The following is a 26,359-nucleotide window of genomic DNA, read 5'->3' as shown; positions in this document are numbered from 1 at the left end:
CCCTCCCATTGCAGAGCACACAGGCTCCGGACGCGCAGGCCCAGCAGCCCTAGCTCACGGGACAAGCCGCTCCGCGGCACGTGGGATCTTCCCGACCCGGAGCATGAACGCGTGTCCCCTGCATTGGCAGGCGGGCTCTCAACCACTGCGCCACCAGTGAAGCCCAGCCTGTGTTTTTTTGATTCTCATCCCCTCAGGCGATAGGCCCAGCAGTGGGTATGCTTGATTGAATGGTAGCTCAGTATTTACCTTTACAAGGCACCTCATTTTTGTTTTCATTACTGGCTCTTACCATGTCCCACTTTGGACCAAGGGTAGGCATTTCTCTAAAACCCCTTCAGCATTTACTTTTTGCAGAATTCTTGCTGATGACCATTCTGACTGGTGTGAGCGGATAGGTTTTTGTAATTTGGATTTGCATAGCTTTAATTATTCCTAATGTTCAGCATTTTTCCATGCTGTTTTAAATTTCTTTTTTTTTGCCATTACACTATGCTTTTATTAGAGAAAAAAATATATATATATATATGTATTGGGGAACATTAAATATCTTGGATGTGCTAATGAGAAAATCATTTTCTCTACATGGACTGAATTTTTACTTGGAGACATGTTTTCCTACTAAAGGGAAGACTAAAGAAGGATTTTACTGTCGACCAGGCAAGACACCTCCCCAAAGATGACAATGCCTTGGACAGTGTTGATGGCGGGCTGGGGCACCTGGAATCCTTGGCCCATACTGGCAGGTACTAACTGGAAACACACTCTTCCTGGGGGACAAGGATGGGAGGCACCTTAGGCCCAGCTGCTCATCGTCAAACCTTACACTTTTCAAACTATGTTGGTGTCTGACTTCCCTTTCCCTGACAGAACAACTCTGGCCCTTGGAGGTGGCTTTATGACTGCAGGCTGTAGAACCCATCATTCTCCCTTGCTCTGGGTAGGAGGTAAGCCTATGGTAGCAGAAACCCCCACATACTGGGACTTGGAATTCCACTCTGTGCTCATTTAACTCTGTGGCCTGAAGTCCATGGTGAATTGCTCTTTTTTCTTCTACGATCTGTCCAACAGCTGTCATGAGTGCCTGACCCTCAGCAGTCTCACTCCTCAAGATTGATCTGCTTTTGACTGATCCGTGACTCCGGGCAGTGGCTGATATGGGCTTTTTTTTGTTTTTTCTTTGCAGAGCATCTCGACCATTGACTTTTTTATTGGGGAAAATCCACTTTAAAAATAGCCTCATCCTTTTTCTGAAGAGGCTTTCTGGAGGGCTATATTTCTTCTCTGGCATGAGCTGGAGACATCTGCTCCCAATAGAGTCTGTTATGCCCCTGACCTGGGCAGGGCGGCTCATACTTCCAGCTTGAGGGGTCCCTCGTTCTTTAAACCTCTCTTCGTGCTCTCCTGGTTTATGCCTCCTACGGTCCTCTCTTTTGTAAGTAGGGGCAATCATCTTGCTCTGGCTCTTCCATGAGTCTTGGAGTTTTGAAGTTTTGGGCTCCTGCTGCCCTAGGTTGCTCCTTTGGCCTTCCATAAGGCCACTTGTCTCCTGGGAAGCTAACGTGTCTCTGGTGGGGACTCTCTGGGGATGGCACTGAGGCACCTGAGAAGCCAAGTTGTCTGCAGCAAGGAACCTGTGTTTGGGAAAGTCCTGAAGCTGGTTGTCTGACTGTACCTGTACTTTGGAGTTAAACTCACTAGCAACCTCCATGTTAAGGCATGGCTCACCTAGAGGTTGGAAAACAGACATTCTAGGTAGTAGGAAACTTTTACTGGCCCCTGGCACCTCTAAACTCCTCATAGGTACATTTGTGGTTTGGGATTTTGTCAACACTTTGGTTTCCAAGATAACACTAGACTGTGGTTGAAGAGCAGGAGACTCCTTGGCCTCCACAGCCTCCCTGGCCTCTTCACCTCTCAAAGATTGGGATCCTAAGTTCACCTCTATCACTGTTACCCTATGGCAGGTGTCTCCTGAGGCCTGACCACCACTCTCCTCTCTTGGCTCGTTCCTGACCATTGCTGAACTTGGACCTGGCTCTAGGCTGTCCCTCTTGACCCATTCCACAGTCTCACTCTTCCAGGTTCTGCCCACAAGGCTGAGTGTGAGGGACTGAGAAGGTGGCCTGCCCTGCTGTGCAGTCAGAGAAGCCTTTGAGGGCCCATGGTAGTCACCAGGTGGAATCGCTCCCAGGGCACTCTGGATTTCCTTACACACAGTGGAGGGGACAAGGAGAGGCCTCTTCAGGGCAGGAACGGACTCTTCTGTTCTCACCTTCTCTCCTGAATGAGCCTGAGGAGGTTTCTCCGGGAACTCAGCAAACGTGACTGTTGAGTGGGACCCAGATACACAGGTGGCTGAAGGGGACGAGGCTAACCGCAGGGTGGTGGAGGGTTGGAACTTTGTCGACTTCAAGAGATTGATGGGCTTGAGGACCTTGAGGGGTAGGGTCCACCCGTGCTTTACCCAAAACCTTGTAATATGTGCTTCCAGCACCTCTCGAGTGTCTTGAACCAGGAAGGAAACCCTACAGGAGGTGTTCCTGCAGGGTTCCCAACCCTTCAAGCAGTATCCTCCACAGGCTCCAGCAGGCACTGCTTTGCACATCTCACCAGGAGGGTCTTGACATGAGAGCTGATGAAAGTTGCCCTTGCCAGGAAGCCTCCCCAGGCAGCTCCGCAGAGGTGAAGCCAGGTTGTGAGTCCCCTCCAGTTCTTCCAGGCAATCTCTGCAAGCTTTCAAAGATCGACTTTTCTTCCTACTCCTGCTCCTCCCCTTCAGCTCTACTTGATGCTTCCTGATGTTTCTAGGTTTCCTAGGTGGTGCTAAGAATGGATTACTCTGGAAGCAGGGGAGTAACGTGAGGAAGAGCCCCAGTCCACACAGGAAGCCAAGGATGATATCAATCACCCAGGAAGTTGGGCTGGATCTCAGCCAGATAGCAGCAGTGTTTTTCAAAGAAAAGAGATTCTCCGTCTTCTGAACTGCATTGCCGCCCTCAGGCAACAGAGCCCTGGGAGTTCACTTGATGGCAGAACCCCAGGCCTGCATCACAGAGCTGTGGCCTTGTCACAAAGGGCTCCTGAGTGTGGGGGAGGGGCACTAAGAGCAATAGGCTGAATCACTGCCCCTCCTTCCCATCCAGACCTTTATCCAGCTTTATCCGGAGAGAGCTGCGGAGAGCCACACCGGCGGACAGGTGGCGGCGCCGGGGCTGGGCGCCGGTGGGGCCGGCCAGGTGCAGGTGGAGGGGCTCGCGGGCCGCACGGACGGCCCCCGGGCCCGCGGCGGAGTCTGGGTCCGGGCCAGCCACCCCCGGAGCGTCGGGTGTGCTGCTGCTTTCCAGGGCCGCCTTCGGGCCGCATGGAGCGACCCCTCTGGCGCTTTGTGGTGGTGGTGGGGGGGGGCGGAGGAGGTGGGGCCTGCAGCGGTGCCCGGCGGGGGGCGGAGCTGGCGGCCACCGCCGCGGGCGACTAAAGGAGAAGGCGGAGCCGCAGCGGGAGGCCAAAAGCCTACAGCACCCGGTATTCCCAGGCGGTCTCCCATCCAAGTACTAACCAGGCCCGACCCTGCTTAGCTTCCGAGATCAGACGAGATCGGGCGCGTTCAGGGTGGTATGGCCGTAGACGGGGGCGGGGACCGCGGGCTGCCTCTTGAGGCCCAGCTTCGCTTGTCCTTGCGCCTTACCGCCATCCCCGCGGCCAGCCCGCCCCGGCAGCGCCCCGCCGCCCGCCCAGGCAGGGCAACGGAGGCCTCGGGTACCGGGGCATGGAGGAGGGGCCGTTTTAAATTTCTGGTACAGAAAAACAGAAAAAAACGGAGAGTACAATTAACCTCTTGAAATTGTCCTCTTGCATGGTTGCCCTCTTTAGAAGTTTTGGGTCCATTTTCGACCCCAGGATTGTTTTTCAGGGCAGGTGCCGTTTACAGGCTGCAATGAGTGTGAATATTTAGTGACCATGAGCACTGGGTTTAAAGCTGCTGTTGTGGCAAACGGCCACAAGGCGGCAGCATTTCTCCATTCCCAAATCTGGTTACTAGGGCAGCAGAGCCTTTCGGGGACCAATGCAATACAGAAGAAGGCATCACTGAAGTCTCATACAGAATACCGTGTCCTGGTGGATGGTAGAATGACCAGCAGGGTGTAGGAATTAGGAACTACTGGATGTATATCCTCGGTGGCTTCACTGACTGTCCCGACATCGTTTACCAGGTCCCCAGCAGCCCACGGGCCTCTCGTGGTCAGGGCAATCCCAGGATATGGAGCTCACCTGGGCAGGCCCCCCCTCCCCAGCAGCCCATGGTGCTCTCGTGGTCAGGCCCCTCCCAGGATACGGAGCTGCCCTGGGCAGGTACCCCGGCAGGGCTGGGCACACAGGTACCGTGCACGTAGCCCTCATTGCAGAGCAGCCCAGATCACCTGTCACTCAGAGCTGACACAGCACCTCAGAGCAGGACTTGAGCTAACAAACAGCAGCTCCGACAGGTCTGTGACCCTGGGCATCACTCTGTGCGGCCTCCCTCTGCCTGGTCTTCCAGAGGCTTCCACCGCAGCCGGGGCACCAGGCCTCTGTCTCCACCCATCACCCCTCCTCTCCCTGACTCCTGGGTTCCTCTCATTAGGAGAGGGTCTTCTTGAAGTTGTCTCCCACTCATGGGCCAGATAAAAGGATTAGAAAACAAGCCGGAGCTGCAGCCCCTTGTCTATCCAGACTCTCAGGAGCCCACACCTGTTCCTTGGACCTGGCCGGTTCAGCGAGGTCCATTTTCTGCAATGGGAGTCCCTGAGGGGTGAGGATGGGCTGACCTGGGCAGCCTGACCCTGCCGGCCAGCCCTCCCCAGGTGTGCCTGGGTTGAGGTCCATATAAACACGGCTCCAGGCAGCAAGAGCCCCTGCAGCTGTGCCTGACGCCATATTCTCTGCCCCGTCAGCAGTCTCGGGGCTGTGCTGGTGGGAGGGAGGGAGGGGCCACGGCTCTGTGGGTGGCCCGGTGTGAGTGGGGCTCTGCTGGACTTTCTGCAGGAGTTGCCGGGCTGCCACCTGCTAAAGAAGAGGATGTGTCACCCATACCTTCCGTTGGAATTTCTCCCCGGGCAGAGGTGAGGAAGGAAAAAAGCAGTGGGGGCCGGGACAGGAGGAGTATCTCAGGCAGGGAAATGGAAAGCTTCCAGAAGAGCGCCCGGGGCCAGGACCATCCTGGCTGGCCTGCAGGCACCAAGTCGGCCTGCGTGCTGTCGCTGCTGTGGTTCCACGGCCCTTCCTCTAGGCTTTCAAGTCCTTGGACATATTCAGGTGTTTTACCTGGGAAGGGTGGGAACAGTTCAGCAGCAGCTGGCCTGGGGCTCGGCTCACGTTGACTCACAGATGCCTCGGCACGGTCCCCCAGCTTTGCAATGACGACGCTCCTTGCGGGGGTTGGGGGGGCTGCTGGCTGCATGGGAGATGATTCCCCACCTCTGAACAACTTCAGAATTGTTTTCCGCTGGAGCCAGTGCCCTGATAGGGTTTTCCTGTGTATAACTGGTGGGTTCTGTTTTTTTTTTTTTTTCTTTTTTGGTTCAAGTGAGATTTTATTCCTCTTCTATGTATTTATAGATATAAGCATGGAAATAATTCATTCCTATAAATACATCTGTGTGAAGGGAAGAACTTTTTTCCGTTTTATTTTAAAATTTTATTTATTTTTTAAAATTTTGAAATTTAAGTTTATTTTTTTATTCAGCAGGATTATTATTAGTTATCTATTTTATGCATATACATGTATACAGGACAACCCCAATCTCCCGACTCATCCCACCACCAACAACCCATGGCTTCCCCCCTCTTGGTGTCCATACGTTTGTTCTCTACCTCTGTGTCTCTATTTCTGCCCTGCAAACCGGGTCATCTGTACCATCTTTCTAGGTTCCACATATATGCATTAATATACAATATTTGTTTTTCTCCTTCTGACTTACTTCACTCTGTATGACAGTCTCTAGATCCGTCGACGTCTCCACAGATGACCCAGTTTCGTTCCTTTTTATGGCTGAGTAATATTCCGTTTTATAGATGGACCACATCATTATCGGTTCGTCTGTCTGTGGGCATTTAGGTTGCTTCCATTACCTGGCTATTGTAAATAGTGCTGCAATGAACATTGTGGTGAATGTGTCTTTTTGATTTATGGTTTTCTCTGGCTATATGCCCAGAAGTGGGATTGCTGGATCCTATGGTAATTCTATTTGCAGTTTTTTAAGGAACCTCCATGCTGTTCTCCATAGTGACTGTATCAATTTACATTCCCACCAATAGTGGAAGAAGGTTCCTTTGGTCCACACCCTCCCCAGCATTTGTTGTTTGTACATTTTCTGATGATGCCCATTCTAACAGGTGTGAGGTGATACCTCACTGTAGTTTTGATGTGCATTTCTCTAATGATGAGTGATGTTGAGCAGCTTTTCATGTGCGTCTTGGCCATCTCTGTGTCTTCTTTGAAGAAACGTCTATTTAGATCTTCTGCCCATTTTTGTATTGGGTTGTTTGTTTTTTTTTAATATTAAGCTGCATGAGCTGTTATATATATTGGAGATTAAACCTTTGTCCATGGATTCGTTTGCAAATATTTTCTCCCATTCTGAGGGTTGCCTTTTTCCATTCCCGTTTTTTTTTTAACAAAGAAAGAAAGAAAGATAAAGAAGCAGAACCCTAATGTGCAGAACAAATATGCAGAACAAAATATGCCTCTTGAAAGTGTCATTTTGAAATATGGACGTCTTTTGAATTTTTTGGTCGATATATGACCCCAGGATTTGTTTTCAGGGCAGGTGTCATTTACAGGCCTGCAATGATTTTGAATATCAACTGACATTAGCGTTGGGATTAAAGGTGCTGTTGTGTGAAACGGCCACAAGGGGGCAGCAGTTCTCCCTTACCAAATCTGGTTACTAGGGCAGCAGAGCCTCAATGGAAGTCGTGCTCTAGGTTGTAATTTAGAATGGAATGTGCCAGGAGAAGGCCCCTTAAGTTTGTCTCACTACTTCTTGTTCGTTTTTTTAATTTATTTTTTTTATTTTTTATTTTATCACAGCGTGTTTGATTACAATGTTTGGCTTGTTGCAGGTGTGCAAGATGTGGTTCTTTTACACATATACATATGTCTGTTCTTGCTGGGATCCTTTTCCCATGTACGTTATGACAGAATGTTGAGTAGTCTTCTCTTGGTCTTCTGGAGGTCTTTGGTGATTATATATTTCACCTGTGTTTGTATATGTCTGTTCACCCCAATCTCGTAATGTATCCAATCCTCACACCTTTCCGTTGGTGAACCATAAGTTTGTTTAATGAATCTGGGATTGCCCTTCTCTGTGGAAATATCTTCACTGGTATCAATTTTTAGGTAACACCTATAAGTGATATCATACAATACGTGTCTTTCTCTTTCTGACTTACTACAAGTCACGTGATCACCTCTAGACTCATCTACGGTGCTGCAAATGGCATGGTGTCCTTTTCTTCCTTGGCTAATATTCTGTCTGTACATGTACCAGTTCTTCTTTGTCCCCTCATCTGTTGATGGACTTTTTGGTTGCTTCCACGTCATGGCTATTGTAATGCTGCGGCAATGCACATTTGCCTGCCTGTGTCTTTCCAATTCTGTCTTCTTAGGTTATAGGCCCAGGAGTGGGCCTGCTGGATCATATGGTAGCGGAATGTTTACCTTGTAGAGGCACCTCCAGTCTGTTCTCATTAGTGGCTCTTACCAGGTTACGTCCCGCTTAAAGTTGAGGGTATGCGCTTCTCCACAACACCTTCAGCATTTTTTGTTTGTAGTTTTTTTGCTGATGTGTGTTCTGACTAGTGTGAGCCGATACCACTTTGTGGCTGGATTTGCATGCGTCTCATAATCCCTTGAAATTGAGCTTTCTGGCATGTCCTTCTTTTCTTCAACTGTGAGTACAGCTTACCTCTTCAAATTGTCTTTGTGAAGTGTGTGTGACATTTAGAAATATTTTGGCCATTACCTCCCTCAAGACGTTTGGAGGGCAGGTTTCATTTACAGCCCACCAGTACTGCTGCATATGAAGTGACCCTTAGCACAGGACTTAAAGCTGCTGTTGCAGGTAATGGCCAGAGGGCGGCAGCATTTCTGCTTTTCCCAACCTGGGAACTAGGGAAACAGACCATCCGGGCAGTGGTGTTCCTCGGTTAAATATTAGAGTGGAATGTGCCCCCAAGAGCTGATATCTCCTTAATTATGTTTGTTTTATAAATTGTATTTATATAGATTTTTTATTGGAGTCATATTCCATTGTGTACAGGGACCACTTCTTCTTTGTGCATTCCTCTGTTGATGGACATTTTCGTAGCTTCCAAATGTTGGCTATGGTAAATATTGCTGGAGTGGAGGATTGCCAGCCTGTGTTTTTTTTGTTTTTTGTTTTTTGTTTTTTTTTGTTTTTGTTTTTTTTCGGTACGTGTGCCTCTCACTGCGGTGGACCCTCCCATTGCAGAGCACACAGGCTCCGGACGCGCAGGCCCAGCAGCCCTAGCTCACGGGACAAGCCGCTCCGCGGCACGTGGGATCTTCCCGACCCGGAGCATGAACGCGTGTCCCCTGCATTGGCAGGCGGGCTCTCAACCACTGCGCCACCAGTGAAGCCCAGCCTGTGTTTTTTTGATTCTCATCCCCTCAGGCGATAGGCCCAGCAGTGGGTATGCTTGATTGAATGGTAGCTCAGTATTTACCTTTACAAGGCACCTCATTTTTGTTTTCATTACTGGCTCTTACCATGTCCCACTTTGGACCAAGGGTAGGCATTTCTCTAAAACCCCTTCAGCATTTACTTTTTGCAGAATTCTTGCTGATGACCATTCTGACTGGTGTGAGCGGATAGGTTTTTGTAATTTGGATTTGCATAGCTTTAATTATTCCTAATGTTCAGCATTTTTCCATGCTGTTTTAAATTTCTTTTTTTTTGCCATTACACTATGCTTTTATTAGAGAAAAAAAAATATATATATATATGTATTGGGGAACATTAAATATCTTGGATGTGCTAATGAGAAAATCATTTTCTCTACATGGACTGAATTTTTACTTGGAGACATGTTTTCCTACTAAAGGGAAGACTAAAGAAGGATTTTACTGTCGACCAGGCAAGACACCTCCCCAAAGATGACAATGCCTTGGACAGTGTTGATGGCGGGCTGGGGCACCTGGAATCCTTGGCCCATACTGGCAGGTACTAACTGGAAACACACTCTTCCTGGGGGACAAGGATGGGAGGCACCTTAGGCCCAGCTGCTCATCGTCAAACCTTACACTTTTCAAACTATGTTGGTGTCTGACTTCCCTTTCCCTGACAGAACAACTCTGGCCCTTGGAGGTGGCTTTATGACTGCAGGCTGTAGAACCCATCATTCTCCCTTGCTCTGGGTAGGAGGTAAGCCTATGGTAGCAGAAACCCCCACATACTGGGACTTGGAATTCCACTCTGTGCTCATTTAACTCTGTGGCCTGAAGTCCATGGTGAATTGCTCTTTTTTCTTCTACGATCTGTCCAACAGCTGTCATGAGTGCCTGACCCTCAGCAGTCTCACTCCTCAAGATTGATCTGCTTTTGACTGATCCGTGACTCCGGGCAGTGGCTGATATGGGCTTTTTTTTGTTTTTTCTTTGCAGAGCATCTCGACCATTGACTTTTTTATTGGGGAAAATCCACTTTAAAAATAGCCTCATCCTTTTTCTGAAGAGGCTTTCTGGAGGGCTATATTTCTTCTCTGGCATGAGCTGGAGACATCTGCTCCCAATAGAGTCTGTTATGCCCCTGACCTGGGCAGGGCGGCTCATACTTCCAGCTTGAGGGGTCCCTCATTCTTTAAACCTCTCTTCGTGCTCTCCTGGTTTATGCCTCCTACGGTCCTCTCTTTTGTAAGTAGGGGCAATCATCTTGCTCTGGCTCTTCCATGAGTCTTGGAGTTTTGAAGTTTTGGGCTCCTGCTGCCCTAGGTTGCTCCTTTGGCCTTCCATAAGGCCACTTGGCTCCTGGGAAGCTAACGTGTCTCTGGTGGGGACTCTCTGGGGATGGCACTGAGGCACCTGAGAAGCCAAGTTGTCTGCAGCAAGGAACCTGTGTTTGGGAAAGTCCTGAAGCTGGTTGTCTGACTGTACCTGTACTTTGGAGTTAAACTCACTAGCAACCTCCATGTTAAGGCATGGCTCACCTAGAGGTTGGAAAACAGACATTCTAGGTAGTAGGAAACTTTTACTGGCCCCTGGCACCTCTAAACTCCTCATAGGTACATTTGTGGTTTGGGATTTTGTCAACACTTTGGTTTCCAAGATAACACTAGACTGTGGTTGAAGAGCAGGAGACTCCTTGGCCTCCACAGCCTCCCTGGCCTCTTCACCTCTCAAAGATTGGGATCCTAAGTTCACCTCTATCACTGTTACCCTATGGCAGGTGTCTCCTGAGGCCTGACCACCACTCTCCTCTCTTGGCTCGTTCCTGACCATTGCTGAACTTGGACCTGGCTCTAGGCTGTCCCTCTTGACCCATTCCACAGTCTCACTCTTCCAGGTTCTGCCCACAAGGCTGAGTGTGAGGGACTGAGAAGGTGGCCTGCCCTGCTGTGCAGTCAGAGAAGCCTTTGAGGGCCCATGGTAGTCACCAGGTGGAATCGCTCCCAGGGCACTCTGGATTTCCTTACACACAGTGGAGGGGACAAGGAGAGGCCTCTTCAGGGCAGGAACGGACTCTTCTGTTCTCACCTTCTCTCCTGAATGAGCCTGAGGAGGTTTCTCCGGGAACTCAGCAAACGTGACTGTTGAGTGGGACCCAGATACACAGGTGGCTGAAGGGGACGAGGCTAACCGCAGGGTGGTGGAGGGTTGGAACTTTGTCGACTTCAAGAGATTGATGGGCTTGAGGACCTTGAGGGGTAGGGTCCACCCGTGCTTTACCCAAAACCTTGTAATATGTGCTTCCAGCACCTCTCGAGTGTCTTGAACCAGGAAGGAAACCCTACAGGAGGTGTTCCTGCAGGGTTCCCAACCCTTCAAGCAGTATCCTCCACAGGCTCCAGCAGGCACTGCTTTGCACATCTCACCAGGAGGGTCTTGACATGAGAGCTGATGAAAGTTGCCCTTGCCAGGAAGCCTCCCCAGGCAGCTCCGCAGAGGTGAAGCCAGGTTGTGAGTCCCCTCCAGTTCTTCCAGGCAATCTCTGCAAGCTTTCAAAGATCGACTTTTCTTCCTACTCCTGCTCCTCCCCTTCAGCTCTACTTGATGCTTCCTGATGTTTCTAGGTTTCCTAGGTGGTGCTAAGAATGGATTACTCTGGAAGCAGGGGAGTAACGTGAGGAAGAGCCCCAGTCCACACAGGAAGCCAAGGATGATATCAATCACCCAGGAAGTTGGGCTGGATCTCAGCCAGATAGCAGCAGTGTTTTTCAAAGAAAAGAGATTCTCTGTCTTCTGAACTGCATTGCCGCCCTCAGGCAACAGAGCCCTGGGAGTTCACTTGATGGCAGAACCCCAGGCCTGCATCACAGAGCTGTGGCCTTGTCACAAAGGGCTCCTGAGTGTGGGGGAGGGGCACTAAGAGCAATAGGCTGAATCACTGCCCCTCCTTCCCATCCAGACCTTTATCCAGCTTTATCCGGAGAGAGCTGCGGAGAGCCACACCGGCGGACAGGTGGCGGCGCCGGGGCTGGGCGCCGGTGGGGCCGGCCAGGTGCAGGTGGAGGGGCTCGCGGGCCGCACGGACGGCCCCCGGGCCCGCGGCGGAGTCTGGGTCCGGGCCAGCCACCCCCGGAGCGTCGGGTGTGCTGCTGCTTTCCAGGGCCGCCTTCGGGCCGCATGGAGCGACCCCTCTGGCGCTTTGTGGTGGTGGTGGGGGGGGGCGGAGGAGGTGGGGCCTGCAGCGGTGCCCGGCGGGGGGCGGAGCTGGCGGCAACCGCCGCGGGCGACTAAAGGAGAAGGCGGAGCCGCAGCGGGAGGCCAAAAGCCTACAGCACCCGGTATTCCCAGGCGGTCTCCCATCCAAGTACTAACCAGGCCCGACCCTGCTTAGCTTCCGAGATCAGACGAGATCGGGCGCGTTCAGGGTGGTATGGCCGTAGACGGGGGCGGGGACCGCGGGCTGCCTCTTGAGGCCCAGCTTCGCTTGTCCTTGCGCCTTACCGCCATCCCCGCGGCCAGCCCGCCCCGGCAGCGCCCCGCCGCCCGCCCAGGCAGGGCAACGGAGGCCTCGGGTACCGGGGCATGGAGGAGGGGCCGTTTTAAATTTCTGGTACAGAAAAACAGAAAAAAACGGAGAGTACAATTAACCTCTTGAAATTGTCCTCTTGCATGGTTGCCCTCTTTAGAAGTTTTGGGTCCATTTTCGACCCCAGGATTGTTTTTCAGGGCAGGTGCCGTTTACAGGCTGCAATGAGTGTGAATATTTAGTGACCATGAGCACTGGGTTTAAAGCTGCTGTTGTGGCAAACGGCCACAAGGCGGCAGCATTTCTCCATTCCCAAATCTGGTTACTAGGGCAGCAGAGCCTTTCGGGGACCAATGCAATACAGAAGAAGGCATCACTGAAGTCTCATACAGAATACCGTGTCCTGGTGGATGGTAGAATGACCAGCAGGGTGTAGGAATTAGGAACTACTGGATGTATATCCTCGGTGGCTTCACTGACTGTCCCGACATCGTTTACCAGGTCCCCAGCAGCCCACGGGCCTCTCGTGGTCAGGGCAATCCCAGGATATGGAGCTCACCTGGGCAGGCCCCCCCTCCCCAGCAGCCCATGGTGCTCTCGTGGTCAGGCCCCTCCCAGGATACGGAGCTGCCCTGGGCAGGTACCCCGGCAGGGCTGGGCACACAGGTACCGTGCACGTAGCCCTCATTGCAGAGCAGCCCAGATCACCTGTCACTCAGAGCTGACACAGCACCTCAGAGCAGGACTTGAGCTAACAAACAGCAGCTCCGACAGGTCTGTGACCCTGGGCATCACTCTGTGCGGCCTCCCTCTGCCTGGTCTTCCAGAGGCTTCCACCGCAGCCGGGGCACCAGGCCTCTGTCTCCACCCATCACCCCTCCTCTCCCTGACTCCTGGGTTCCTCTCATTAGGAGAGGGTCTTCTTGAAGTTGTCTCCCACTCATGGGCCAGATAAAAGGATTAGAAAACAAGCCGGAGCTGCAGCCCCTTGTCTATCCAGACTCTCAGGAGCCCACACCTGTTCCTTGGACCTGGCCGGTTCAGCGAGGTCCATTTTCTGCAATGGGAGTCCCTGAGGGGTGAGGATGGGCTGACCTGGGCAGCCTGACCCTGCCGGCCAGCCCTCCCCAGGTGTGCCTGGGTTGAGGTCCATATAAACACGGCTCCAGGCAGCAAGAGCCCCTGCAGCTGTGCCTGACGCCATATTCTCTGCCCCGTCAGCAGTCTCGGGGCTGTGCTGGTGGGAGGGAGGGAGGGGCCACGGCTCTGTGGGTGGCCCGGTGTGAGTGGGGCTCTGCTGGACTTTCTGCAGGAGTTGCCGGGCTGCCACCTGCTAAAGAAGAGGATGTGTCACCCATACCTTCCGTTGGAATTTCTCCCCGGGCAGAGGTGAGGAAGGAAAAAAGCAGTGGGGGCCGGGACAGGAGGAGTATCTCAGGCAGGGAAATGGAAAGCTTCCAGAAGAGCGCCCGGGGCCAGGACCATCCTGGCTGGCCTGCAGGCACCAAGTCGGCCTGCGTGCTGTCGCTGCTGTGGCTCCACGGCCCTTCCTCTAGGCTTTCAAGTCCTTGGACATATTCAGGTGTTTTACCTGGGAAGGGTGGGAACAGTTCAGCAGCAGCTGGCCTGGGGCTCGGCTCACGTTGACTCACAGACGCCTCGGCACGGTCCCCCAGCTTTGCAATGACGACGCTCCTTGCGGGGGTTGGGGGGGCTGCTGGCTGCATGGGAGATGATTCCCCACCTCTGAACAACTTCAGAATTGTTTTCCGCTGGAGCCAGTGCCCTGATAGGGTTTTCCTGTGTATAACTGGTGGGTTCTGTTTTTTTTTTTTTTTCTTTTTTGGTTCAAGTGAGATTTTATTCCTCTTCTATGTATTTATAGATATAAGCATGGAAATAATTCATTCCTATAAATACATCTGTGTGAAGGGAAGAACTTTTTTCCGTTTTATTTTAAAATTTTATTTATTTTTTAAAATTTTGAAATTTAAGTTTATTTTTTTATTCAGCAGGATTATTATTAGTTATCTATTTTATGCATATACATGTATACAGGACAATCCCAATCTCCCGACTCATCCCACCACCAACAACCCATGGCTTCCCCCCTCTTGGTGTCCATACGTTTGTTCTCTACCTCTCTGTCTCTATTTCTGCCCTGCAAACCGGGTCATCTGTACCATCTTTCTAGGTTCCACATATATGCATTAATATACAATATTTGTTTTTCTCCTTCTGACTTACTTCACTCTGTATGACAGTCTCTAGATCCGTCGACGTCTCCACAGATGACCCAGTTTCGTTCCTTTTTATGGCTGAGTAATATTCCGTTTTATAGATGGACCACATCATTATCCGTTCGTCTGTCTGTGGGCATTTAGGTTGCTTCCATTACCTGGCTATTGTAAATAGTGCTGCAATGAACATTGTGGTGAATGTGTCTTTTTCATTTATGGTTTTCTCTGGCTATATGCCCAGAAGTGGGATTGCTGGATCCTATGGTAATTCTATTTTTAGTTTTTTAAGGAACCTCCATGCTGTTCTCCATAGTGACTGTATCAATTTACATTCCCACCAATAGTGGAAGAAGGTTCCTTTGGTCCACACCCTCCCCAGCATTTGTTGTTTGTACATTTTCTGATGATGCCCATTCTAACAGGTGTGAGGTGATACCTCACTGTAGTTTTGATGTGCATTTCTCTAATGATGAGTGATGTTGAGCAGCTTTACATGTGCGTCTTGGCCATCTCTGTGTCTTCTTTGAAGAAACGTCTATTTAGATCTTCTGCCCATTTTTGTATTGGGTTGTTTGTTTTTTTTTTAATATTAAGCTGCATGAGCTGTTATATATATTGGAGATTAAACCTTTGTCCGTGGATTCGTTTGCAAATATTTTCTCCCATTCTGAGGGTTGCCTTTTTCCATTCCCGTTTTTGTTTTAACAAAGAAAGAAAGAAAGATAAAGAAGCAGAACCCTAATGTGCAGAACAAATATGCAGAACAAAATATGCCTCTTGAAAGTGTCGTTTTGAAATATGGACGTCTTTTGAATTTTTTGGTCGATATATGACCCCAGGATTTGTTTTCAGGGCAGGTGTCATTTACAGGCCTGCAATGATTTTGAATATCAACTGACATTAGCGTTGGGATTAAAGGTGCTGTTGTGTGAAACGGCCACAAGGGGGCAGCAGTTCTCCCTTACCAAATCTGGTTACTAGGGCAGCAGAGCCTCAATGGAAGTCGTGTTCTACGTTGTAATTTAGAATGGAATGTGCCAGGAGAAGGCCCCTTAAGTTTGTCTCACTACTTCTTGTTCGTTTTTTTAATTTAATTTTTTTTATTTTTTATTTTATCACAGCGTGTTTGATTACAATGTTTGGCTTGTTGCAGGTGTGCAAGATGTGGTTCTTTTACACATATACATATGTCTGTTCTTGCTGGGATCCTTTTCCCATGTACGTTATGACAGAATGTTGAGTAGTCTTCTCTTGGTATTCTGTAGGTCTTTGGTGATTATATATTTCACCTGTGTTTGTATATGTCTGTTCACCCCAATCTCGTAATGTATCCAATCCTCACACCTTTCCGTTGGTGAACCATAAGTTTGTTTAATGAATCTGGGATTGCCCTTCTCTGTGGAAATATCTTCACTGGTATCAATTTTTAGGTAACACCTATAAGTGATATCATACGATACGTGTCTTTCTCTTTCTGACTTACTACAAGTCACGTGATCACCTCTAGACTCATCTACGGTGCTGCAAATGGCATGGTGTCCTTTTCTTCCTTGGCTAATATTCTGTCTGTACATGTACCAGTTCTTCTTTGTCCCCTCATCTGTTGATGGGCTTTTTGGTTGCTTCCACGTCATGGCTATTGTAATGCTGCGGCAATGCACATTTGCCTGCCTGTGTCTTTCCAATTCTGTCTTCTTAGGTTATAGGCCCAGGAGTGGGCCTGCTGGATCATATGGTAGCGGAATGTTTACCTTGTAGAGGCACCTCCAGTCTGTTCTCATTAGTGGCTCTTACCAGGTTACGTCCCGCTTAAAGTTGAGGGTATGCGCTTCTCCACAACACCTTCAGCATTTTTTGTTTGTAGTTTTTTTGCTGATGTGTGTTCTGACTAGTGTGAGCCGATACCACTTTGTGGCTGGATTTGCATGCGTCTCATAATCCCTTGAAATTGAGCTTTCTGGCATGTCCTTCTTTTCTTCAACTGTGAGTACAGCTTACCTCTTCAAATTGTCTTCGTGAAGTGTGTGTGACATTTAGAAATATTTTGGCCATTACCTCCCTCAAGACGTTTGGAGGGCAGGTTTCATTTACAGCCCACCAGTACTGCTGCATATGAAGTGACCCTTAGCACAGGTCTTAAAGCTGCTGTTGCAGGTAATGGCCAGAGGGCGGCAGCATTTCTGCTTTTCCCAACCTGGGAACTAGGGAAACAGACCATCCGGGCAGTGGTGTTCCTCGGTTAAATATTAGAGTGGAATGTGCCCCCAAGAGCTGATGTCTCCTTAATTATGTTTGTTTTATAAATTGTATTTATATAGATTTTTTATTGGAGTCATATTCCATTGTGTACAGGGACCACTTCTTCTTTGTGCATTCCTCTGTTGATGGACATTTTCGTAGCTTCCAAGTGTTGGCTATGGTAAATATTGCTGGAGTGGAGGATTGCCAGCCTGTGTTTTTTTTGTTTTTTGTTTGTTTTTGTTTTTTTTTTTTTTTTTTGCGGTACGTGGGCCTCTCACTGCGGTGGACCCTCCCATTGCAGAGCAAACAGGCTCCGGATGCGCAGGCCCAGCAGCCCTAGCTCACGGGACAAGCCGCTCCGCGGCACGTGGGATCTTCCCGACCCGGAGCATGAATGCGTGTCCCCTGCATTGGCAGGCGGGCTCTCAACCACTGCGCCACCAGTGAAGCCCAGCCTGTGTTTTTTTGATTCTCATCCCCTCAGGCGATAGGCCCAGCAGTGGGTATGCTTGATTGAATGGTAGCTCAGTATTTACCTTTACAAGGCACCTCATTTTTGTTTTCATTACTGGCTCTTACCATGTCCCACTTTGGACCAAGGGTAGGCATTTCTCTAAAACCCCTTCAGCATTTACTTTTTGCAGAATTCTTGCTGATGGCCATTCTGACTGGTGTGAGTGGATAGGTTTTTGTAATTTGGATTTGCATAGCTTTAATTATTCCTAATGTTCAGCATTTTTCCATGCCGTTTTAAATTTCTTTTTTTTTGCCATTACACTATGCTTTTATTAGAGAAAAAAATATATATATATATGTATTGGGGAACATTAAATATCTTGGATGTGCTAATGAGAAAATCATTTTCTCTACATGGACTGAATTTTTACTTGGAGACATGTTTTCCTACTAAAGGGAAGACTAAAGAAGGATTTTACTGTCGACCAGGCAAGACACCTCCCCAAAGATGACAATGCCTTGGACAGTGTTGATGGCGGGCTGGGGCACCTGGAATCCTTGGCCCATACTGGCAGGTACTAACTGGAAACACACTCTTCCTGGGGGACAAGGATGGGAGGCACCTTAGGCCCAGCTGCTCATCGTCAAACCTTACACTTTTCAAACTATGTTGGTGTCTGACTTCCCTTTCCCTGACAGAACAACTCTGGCCCTTGGAGGTGGCTTTATGACTGCAGGCTGTAGAACCCATCATTCTCCCTTGCTCTGGGTAGGAGGTAAGCCTATGGTAGCAGAAACCCCCACATACTGGGACTTGGAATTCCACTCTGTGCTCATTTAACTCTGTGGCATGAAGTCCATGGTGAATTGCTCTTTTTTCTTCTACGATCTGTCCAACAGCTGTCATGAGTGCCTGACCCTCAGCAGTCTCACTCCTCAAGATTGATCTGCTTTTGACTGATCCGTGACTCCGGGCAGTGGCTGATATGTGCTTTTTTTTTTTTTTTTTCTTCGCACAGCATCTCGACCATTGACTTTTTTATTGGGGAAAATCCACTTTAAAAATAGCCTCATCCTTTTTCTGAAGAGGCTTTCTGGAGGGCTATATTTCTTCTCTGGCATGAGCTGGAGACATCTGCTCCCAATAGAGTCTGTTATGCCCCTGACCTGGGCAGGGCGGCTCATACTTCCAGCTTGAGGGGTCCCTCGTTCTTTAAACCTCTCTTCGTGCTCTCCTGGTTTATGCCTCCTACGGTCCTCTCTTTTGTAAGTAGGGGCAATCATCTTGCTCTGGCTCTTCCATGAGTCTTGGAGTTTTGAAGTTTTGGGCTCCTGCTGCCCTAGGTTGCTCCTTTGGCCTTCCATAAGGCCACTTGGCTCCTGGGAAGCTAACGTGTCTCTGGTGGGGACTCTCTGGGGATGGCACTGAGGCACCTGAGAAGCCAAGTTGTCTGCAGCAAGGAACCTGTGTTTGGGAAAGTCCTGAAGCTGGTTGTCTGACTGTACCTTTACTTTGGAGTTAAACTCACTAGCAACCTCCATGTTAAGGCATGGCTCACCTAGAGGTTGGAAAACAGACATTCTAGGTAGTAGGAAACTTTTACTGACCCCTGGCACCTCTAAACTCCTCATAGGTACATTTGTGGTTTGGGATTTTGTCAACACTTTGGTTTCCAAGATAACACTAGACTGTGGTTGAAGAGCAGGAGACTCCTTGGCCTCCACAGCCTCCCTGGCCTCTTCACCTCTCAAAGATTGGGATCCTAAGTTCACCTCTATCACTGTTACCCTATGGCAGGTGTCTCCTGAGGCCTGACCACCACTCTCCTCTCTTGGCTCGTTCCTGACCATTGCTGAACTTGGACCTGGCTCTAGGCTGTCCCTCTTGACCCATTCCACAGTCTCACTCTTCCAGGTTCTGCCCACAAGGCTGAGTGTGAGGGACTGAGAAGGTGGCCTGCCCTGCTGTGCAGTCAGAGAAGCCTTTGAGGGCCCATGGTAGTCACCAGGTGGAATCGCTCCCAGGGCACTCTGGATTTCCTTACACACAGTGGAGGGGACAAGGAGAGGCCTCTTCAGGGCAGGAACGGACTCTTCTGTTCTCACCTTCTCTCCTGAATGAGCCTGAGGAGGTTTCTCCGGGAACTCAGCAAACGTGACTGTTGAGTGGGACCCAGATACACAGGTGGCTGAAGGGGACGAGGCTAACCGCAGGGTGGTGGAGGGTTGGAACTTTGTCGACTTCAAGAGATTGATGGGCTTGAGGACCTTGAGGGGTAGGGTCCACCCGTGCTTTACCCAAAACCTTGTAATATGTGCTTCCAGCACCTCTCGAGTGTCTTGAACCAGGAAGGAAACCCTACAGGAGGTGTTCCTGCAGGGTTCCCAACCCTTCAAGCAGTATCCTCCACAGGCTCCAGCAGGCACTGCTTTGCACATCTCACCAGGAGGGTCTTGCCATGAGAGCTGATGAAAGTTGCCCTTGCCAGGAAGCCTCCCCAGGCAGCTCCGCAGAGGTGAAGCCAGGTTGTGAGTCCCCTCCAGTTCTTCCAGGCAATCTCTGCAAGCTTTCAAAGATCGACTTTTCTTCCTACTCCTGCTCCTCCCCTTCAGCTCTACTTGATGCTTCCTGATGTTTCTAGGTTTCCTAGGTGGTGCTAAGAATGGATTACTCTGGAAGCAGGGGAGTAACGTGAGGAAGAGCCCCAGTCCACACAGGAAGCCAAGGATGATATCAATCACCCAGGAAGTTGGGCTGGATCTCAGCCAGATAGCAACAGTGTTTTTCAAAGAAAAGAGATTCTCCGTCTTCTGAACTGCATTGCCGCCCTCAGGCAACAGAGCCCTGGGAGTTCACTTGATGGCAGAACCCCAGGCCTGCATCACAGAGCTGTGGCCTTGTCACAATGGGCTCCTGAGTGTGGGGGAGGGGCACTAAGAGCAATAGGCTGAATCACTGCCCCTCCTTCCCATCCAGACCTTTATCCAGCTTTATCTGGAGAGAGCTGCGGAGAGCCACACCGGCGGACAGGTGGCGGCGCCGGGGCTGGGCGCCGTTGGGGCCGGCCAGGTGCAGGTGGAGGGGCTCGCGGGCCGCACGGACGGCCCCCGGGCCCGCGGCGGAGTCTGGGTCCGGGCCAGCCACCCCCGGAGCGTCGGGTGTGCTGCTGCTTTCCAGGGCCGCCTTCGGGCCGCATGGAGCGACCCCTCTGGCGCTTTGTGGTGGTGGTGGGGGGGGGCGGAGGAGGTGAGGCCTGCAGCGGTGCCCGGCGGGGGGCGGAGCTGGCGGCCACCGCCGCGGGCGACTAAAGGAGAAGGCGGAGCCGCAGCGGGAGGCCAAAAGCCTACAGCACCCGGTATTCCCAGGCGGTCTCCCATCCAAGTACTAACCAGGCCCGACCCTGCTTAGCTTCCGAGATCAGACGAGATTGGGCACGTTCAGGGTGGTATGGCCGTAGACGGGGGCGGGGACCGCGGGCTGCCTCTTGAGGCCCAGCTTCGCTTGTCCTTGCGCCTTACCGCCATCCCCGCGGCCAGCCCGCCCCGGCAGCGCCCTGCCGCCCGCCCAGGCAGGGCAACGGAGGCCTCGGGTACCGGGGCGTGGCGGAGGGGCCGTTTTAAATTTCTGGTACAGAAAAACAGAAAAAAACGGAGAATACAATTAACCTCTTGAAATTGTCCTCTTGCATGGTTGCCCTCTTTAGAAGTTTTGGGTCCATTTTCGACCCCAGGATTGTTTTTCAGGGCAGGTGCCGTTTACAGGCTGCAATGAGTGTGAATATTTAGTGACCATGAGCACTGGGTTTAAAGCTGCTGTTGTGGCAAACGGCCACAAGGCGGCAGCATTTCTCCATTCCCAAATCTGGTTACTAGGGCAGCAGAGCCTTTCGGGGACCAATGCAATACAGAAGAAGGCATCACTGAAGTCTCATACAGAATACCGTGTCCTGGTGGATGGTAGAATGACCAGCAGGGTGTAGGAATTAGGAACTACTGGATGTATATCCTCGGTGGCTTCACTGACTGTCCCGACATCGTTTACCAGGTCCCCAGCAGCCCACGGGCCTCTCGTGGTCAGGGCAATCCCAGGATATGGAGCTCACCTGGGCAGGCCCCCCCTCCCCAGCAGCCCATGGTGCTCTCGTGGTCAGGCCCCTCCCAGGATACGGAGCTGCCCTGGGCAGGTACCCCGGCAGGGCTGGGCACACAGGTACTGTGCACGTAGCCCTCATTGCAGAGCAGCCCAGATCACCTGTCACTCAGAGCTGACACAGAGCACCTCAGAGCAGGACTTGAGCTAACAAACAGCAGCTCCGACAGGTCTGTGACCCTGGGCATCACTCTGTGCGGCCTCCCTCTGCCTGGTCTTCCAGAGGCTTCCACCGCAGCCGGGGCACCAGGCCTCTGTCTCCACCCATCACCCCTCCTCTCCCTGACTCCTGGGTTCCTCTCATTAGGAGAGGGTCTTCTTGAAGTTGTCTCCCACTCATGGGCCAGATAAAAGGATTAGAAAACAAGCCGGAGCTGCAGCCCCTTGTCTATCCAGACTCTCAGGAGCCCACACCTGTTCCTTGGACCTGGCCGGTTCAGCGAGGTCCATTTTCTGCAATGGGAGTCCCTGAGGGGTGAGGATGGGCTGACCTGGGCAGCCTGACCCTGCCGGCCAGCCCTCCCCAGGTGTGCCTGGCTTGAGGTCCATATAAACACGGCTCCAGGCAGCAAGAGCCCCTGCAGCTGTGCCTGACGCCATATTCTCTGCCCCGTCAGCAGTCTCGGGGCTGTGCTGGTGGGAGGGAGTGAGGGGCCACGGCTCTGTGGGTGGCCCGGTGTGAGTGGGGCTCTGCTGGACTTTCTGCAGGAGTTGCCGGGCTGCCACCTGCTAAAGAAGAGGATGTGTCACCCATACCTTCCGTTGGAATTTCTCCCCGGGCAGAGGTGAGGAAGGAAAAAAGCAGTGGGGGCCGGGACAGGAGGAGTATCTCAGGCAGGGAAATGGAAAGCTTCCAGAAGAGCGCCCGGGGCCAGGACCATCCTGGCTGGCCTGCAGGCACCAAGTCGGCCTGCGTGCTGTCGCTGCTGTGGCTCCACGGCCCTTCCTCTAGGCTTTCAAGTCCTTGGACATATTCAGGTGTTTTACCTGGGAAGGGTGGGAACAGTTCAGCAGCAGCTGGCCAGGGGCTCGGCTCACGTTGACTCACAGACGCCTCGGCACGATCCCCCAGCTTTGCAAAGACGACGCTCCTTGCGGGGGTTGGGGGGGCTGCTGGCTGCATGGGAGATGATTCCCCACCTCTGACCAACTTCAGAATTGTTTGCCGCTGGAGCCAGTGCCCTGATAGGGTTTTCCTGTGTATAACTGGTGGGTTCTGTTTTTTTTTTTTTTTCTTTTTTGGTTCAAGTGAGATTTTATTCCTCTTCTATGTATTTATAGATATAAGCATGGAAATAATTCATTCCTATAAATATATCTGTGTGAAGGGAAGAACTTTTTTTCCGTTTTATTTTAAAATTTTATTTATTTTTTAAAATTTTGAAATTTAAGTTTATTTTTTTATTCAGCAGGATTATTATTAGTTATCTATTTTATGCATATACATGTATACAGGACAATCCCAATCTCCCGACTCATCCCACCACCAACAACCCATGGCTTCCCCCCTCTTGGTGTCCATACGTTTGTTCTCTACCTCTGTGTCTCTATTTCTGCCCTGCAAACCGGGTCATCTGTACCATCTTTCTAGGTTCCACATATGTGCATTAATATACAATATTTGTTTTTCTCCTTCTGACTTACTTCACTCTGTATGACAGTCTCTAGATCCGTCGACGTCTCCACAGATGACCCAGTTTCGTTCCTTTTTATGGCTGAGTAATATTCCGTTTTATAGATGGACCACATCATTATCCGTTCGTCTGTCTGTGGGCATTTAGGTTGCTTCCATTACCTGGCTATTGTAAATAGTGCTGCAATGAACATTGTGGTGAATGTGTCTTTTTCATTTATGGTTTTCTCTGGCTATATGCCCAGAAGTGGGATTGCTGGATCCTATGGTAATTCTATTTGCAGTTTTTTAAGGAACCTCCATGCTGTTCTCCATAGTGACTGTATCAATTTACATTCCCACCAATAGTGGAAGAAGGTTCCTTTGGTCCACACCCTCCCCAGCATTTGTTGTTTGTACATTTTCTGATGATGCCCATTCTAACAGGTGTGAGGTGATACCTCACTGTAGTTTTGATGTGCATTTCTCTAATGATGAGTGATGTTGAGCAGCTTTACATGTGCGTCTTGGCCATCTCTGTGTCTTCTTTGAAGAAACGTCTATTTAGATCTTCTGCCCATTTTTGTATTGGGTTGTTTGTTTTTTTTTTAATATTAAGCTGCATGAGCTGTTATATATATTGGAGATTAAACCTTTGTCCGTGGATTCGTTTGCAAATATTTTCTCCCATTCTGAGGGTTGCCTTTTTCCATTCCCGTTTTTGTTTTAACAAAGAAAGAAAGAAAGATAAAGAAGCAGAACCCTAATGTGCAGAACAAATATGCAGAACAAAATATGCCTCTTGAAAGTGTCGTTTTGAAATATGGACGTCTTTTGAATTTTTTGGTCGATATATGACCCCAGGATTTGTTTTCAGGGCAGGTGTCATTTACAGGCCTGCAATGATTTTGAATATCAACTGACATTAGCGTTGGGATTAAAGGTGCTGTTGTGTGAAACGGCCACAAGGGGGCAGCAGTTCTCCCTTACCAAATCTGGTTACTAGGGCAGCAGAGCCTCAATGGAAGTCGTGCTCTAGGTTGTAATTTAGAATGGAATGTGCCAGGAGAAGGCCCCTTAAGTTTGTCTCACTACTTCTTGTTCGTTTTTTTAATTTATTTTTTTTATTTTTTATTTTATCACAGCGTGTTTGATTACAATGTTTGGCTTGTTGCAGGTGTGCAAGATGTGGTTCTTTTACACATATACATATGTCTGTTCTTGCTGGGATCCTTTTCCCATGTACGTTATGACAGAATGTTGAGTAGTCTTCTCTTGGTCTTCTGGAGGTCTTTGGTGATTATATATTTCACCTGTGTTTGTATATGTCTGTTCACCCCAATCTCGTAATGTATCCAATCCTCACACCTTTCCGTTGGTGAACCATAAGTTTGTTTAATGAATCTGGGATTGCCCTTCTCTGTGGAAATATCTTCACTGGTATCAATTTTTAGGTAACACCTATAAGTGATATCATACAATACGTGTCTTTCTCTTTCTGACTTACTACAAGTCACGTGATCACCTCTAGACTCATCTACGGTGCTGCAAATGGCATGGTGTCCTTTTCTTCCTTGGCTAATATTCTGTCTGTACATGTACCAGTTCTTCTTTGTCCCCTCATCTGTTGATGGACTTTTTGGTTGCTTCCACGTCATGGCTATTGTAATGCTGCGGCAATGCACATTTGCCTGCCTGTGTCTTTCCAATTCTGTCTTCTTAGGTTATAGGCCCAGGAGTGGGCCTGCTGGATCATATGGTAGCGGAATGTTTACCTTGTAGAGGCACCTCCAGTCTGTTCTCATTAGTGGCTCTTACCAGGTTACGTCCCGCTTAAAGTTGAGGGTATGCGCTTCTCCACAACACCTTCAGCATTTTTTGTTTGTAGTTTTTTTGCTGATGTGTGTTCTGACTAGTGTGAGCCGATACCACTTTGTGGCTGGATTTGCATGCGTCTCATAATCCCTTGAAATTGAGCTTTCTGGCATGTCCTTCTTTTCTTCAACTGTGAGTACAGCTTACCTCTTCAAATTGTCTTTGTGAAGTGTGTGTGACATTTAGAAATATTTTGGCCATTACCTCCCTCAAGACGTTTGGAGGGCAGGTTTCATTTACAGCCCACCAGTACTGCTGCATATGAAGTGACCCTTAGCACAGGACTTAAAGCTGCTGTTGCAGGTAATGGCCAGAGGGCGGCAGCATTTCTGCTTTTCCCAACCTGGGAACTAGGGAAACAGACCATCCGGGCAGTGGTGTTCCTCGGTTAAATATTAGAGTGGAATGTGCCCCCAAGAGCTGATATCTCCTTAATTATGTTTGTTTTATAAATTGTATTTATATAGATTTTTTATTGGAGTCATATTCCATTGTGTACAGGGACCACTTCTTCTTTGTGCGTTCCTCTGTTGATGGACATTTTCGTAGCTTCCAAATGTTGGCTATGGTAAATATTGCTGGAGTGGAGGATTGCCAGCCTGTGTTTTTTTTGTTTTTTGTTTTTTGTTTTTTTTTGTTTTTGTTTTTTTTCGGTACGTGTGCCTCTCACTGCGGTGGACCCTCCCATTGCAGAGCACACAGGCTCCGGACGCGCAGGCCCAGCAGCCCTAGCTCACGGGACAAGCCGCTCCGCAGCACGTGGGATCTTCCCGACCCGGAGTATGAACGCGTGTCCCCTGCATTGGCAGGCGGGCTCTCAACCACTGCGCCACCAGTGAAGCCCAGCCTGTGTTTTTTTGATTCTCATCCCCTCAGGCGATAGGCCCAGCAGTGGGTATGCTTGATTGAATGGTAGCTCAGTATTTACCTTTACAAGGCACCTCATTTTTGTTTTCATTACTGGCTCTTACCATGTCCCACTTTGGACCAAGGGTAGGCATTTCTCTAAAACCCCTTCAGCATTTACTTTTTGCAGAATTCTTGCTGATGACCATTCTGACTGGTGTGAGCGGATAGGTTTTTGTAATTTGGATTTGCATAGCTTTAATTATTCCTAATGTTCAGCATTTTTCCATGCTGTTTTAAATTTCTTTTTTTTTGCCATTACACTATGCTTTTATTAGAGAAAAAAATATATATATATATATATGTATTGGGGAACATTAAATATCTTGGATGTGCTAATGAGAAAATCATTTTCTCTACATGGACTGAATTTTTACTTGGAGACATGTTTTCCTACTAAAGGGAAGACTAAAGAAGGATTTTACTGTCGACCAGGCAAGACACCTCCCCAAAGATGACAATGCCTTGGACAGTGTTGATGGCGGGCTGGGGCACCTGGAATCCTTGGCCCATACTGGCAGGTACTAACTGGAAACACACTCTTCCTGGGGGACAAGGATGGGAGGCACCTTAGGCCCAGCTGCTCATCGTCAAACCTTACACTTTTCAAACTATGTTGGTGTCTGACTTCCCTTTCCCTGACAGAACAACTCTGGCCCTTGGAGGTGGCTTTATGACTGCAGGC

Source organism: Mesoplodon mirus, assembly GCF_964341445.2.
Source record: "Mesoplodon mirus genome assembly, chromosome: 1".
NCBI lineage: Eukaryota > Metazoa > Chordata > Mammalia > Artiodactyla > Ziphiidae > Mesoplodon > Mesoplodon mirus.
This window is presented reverse-complemented; position numbering follows the sequence as displayed.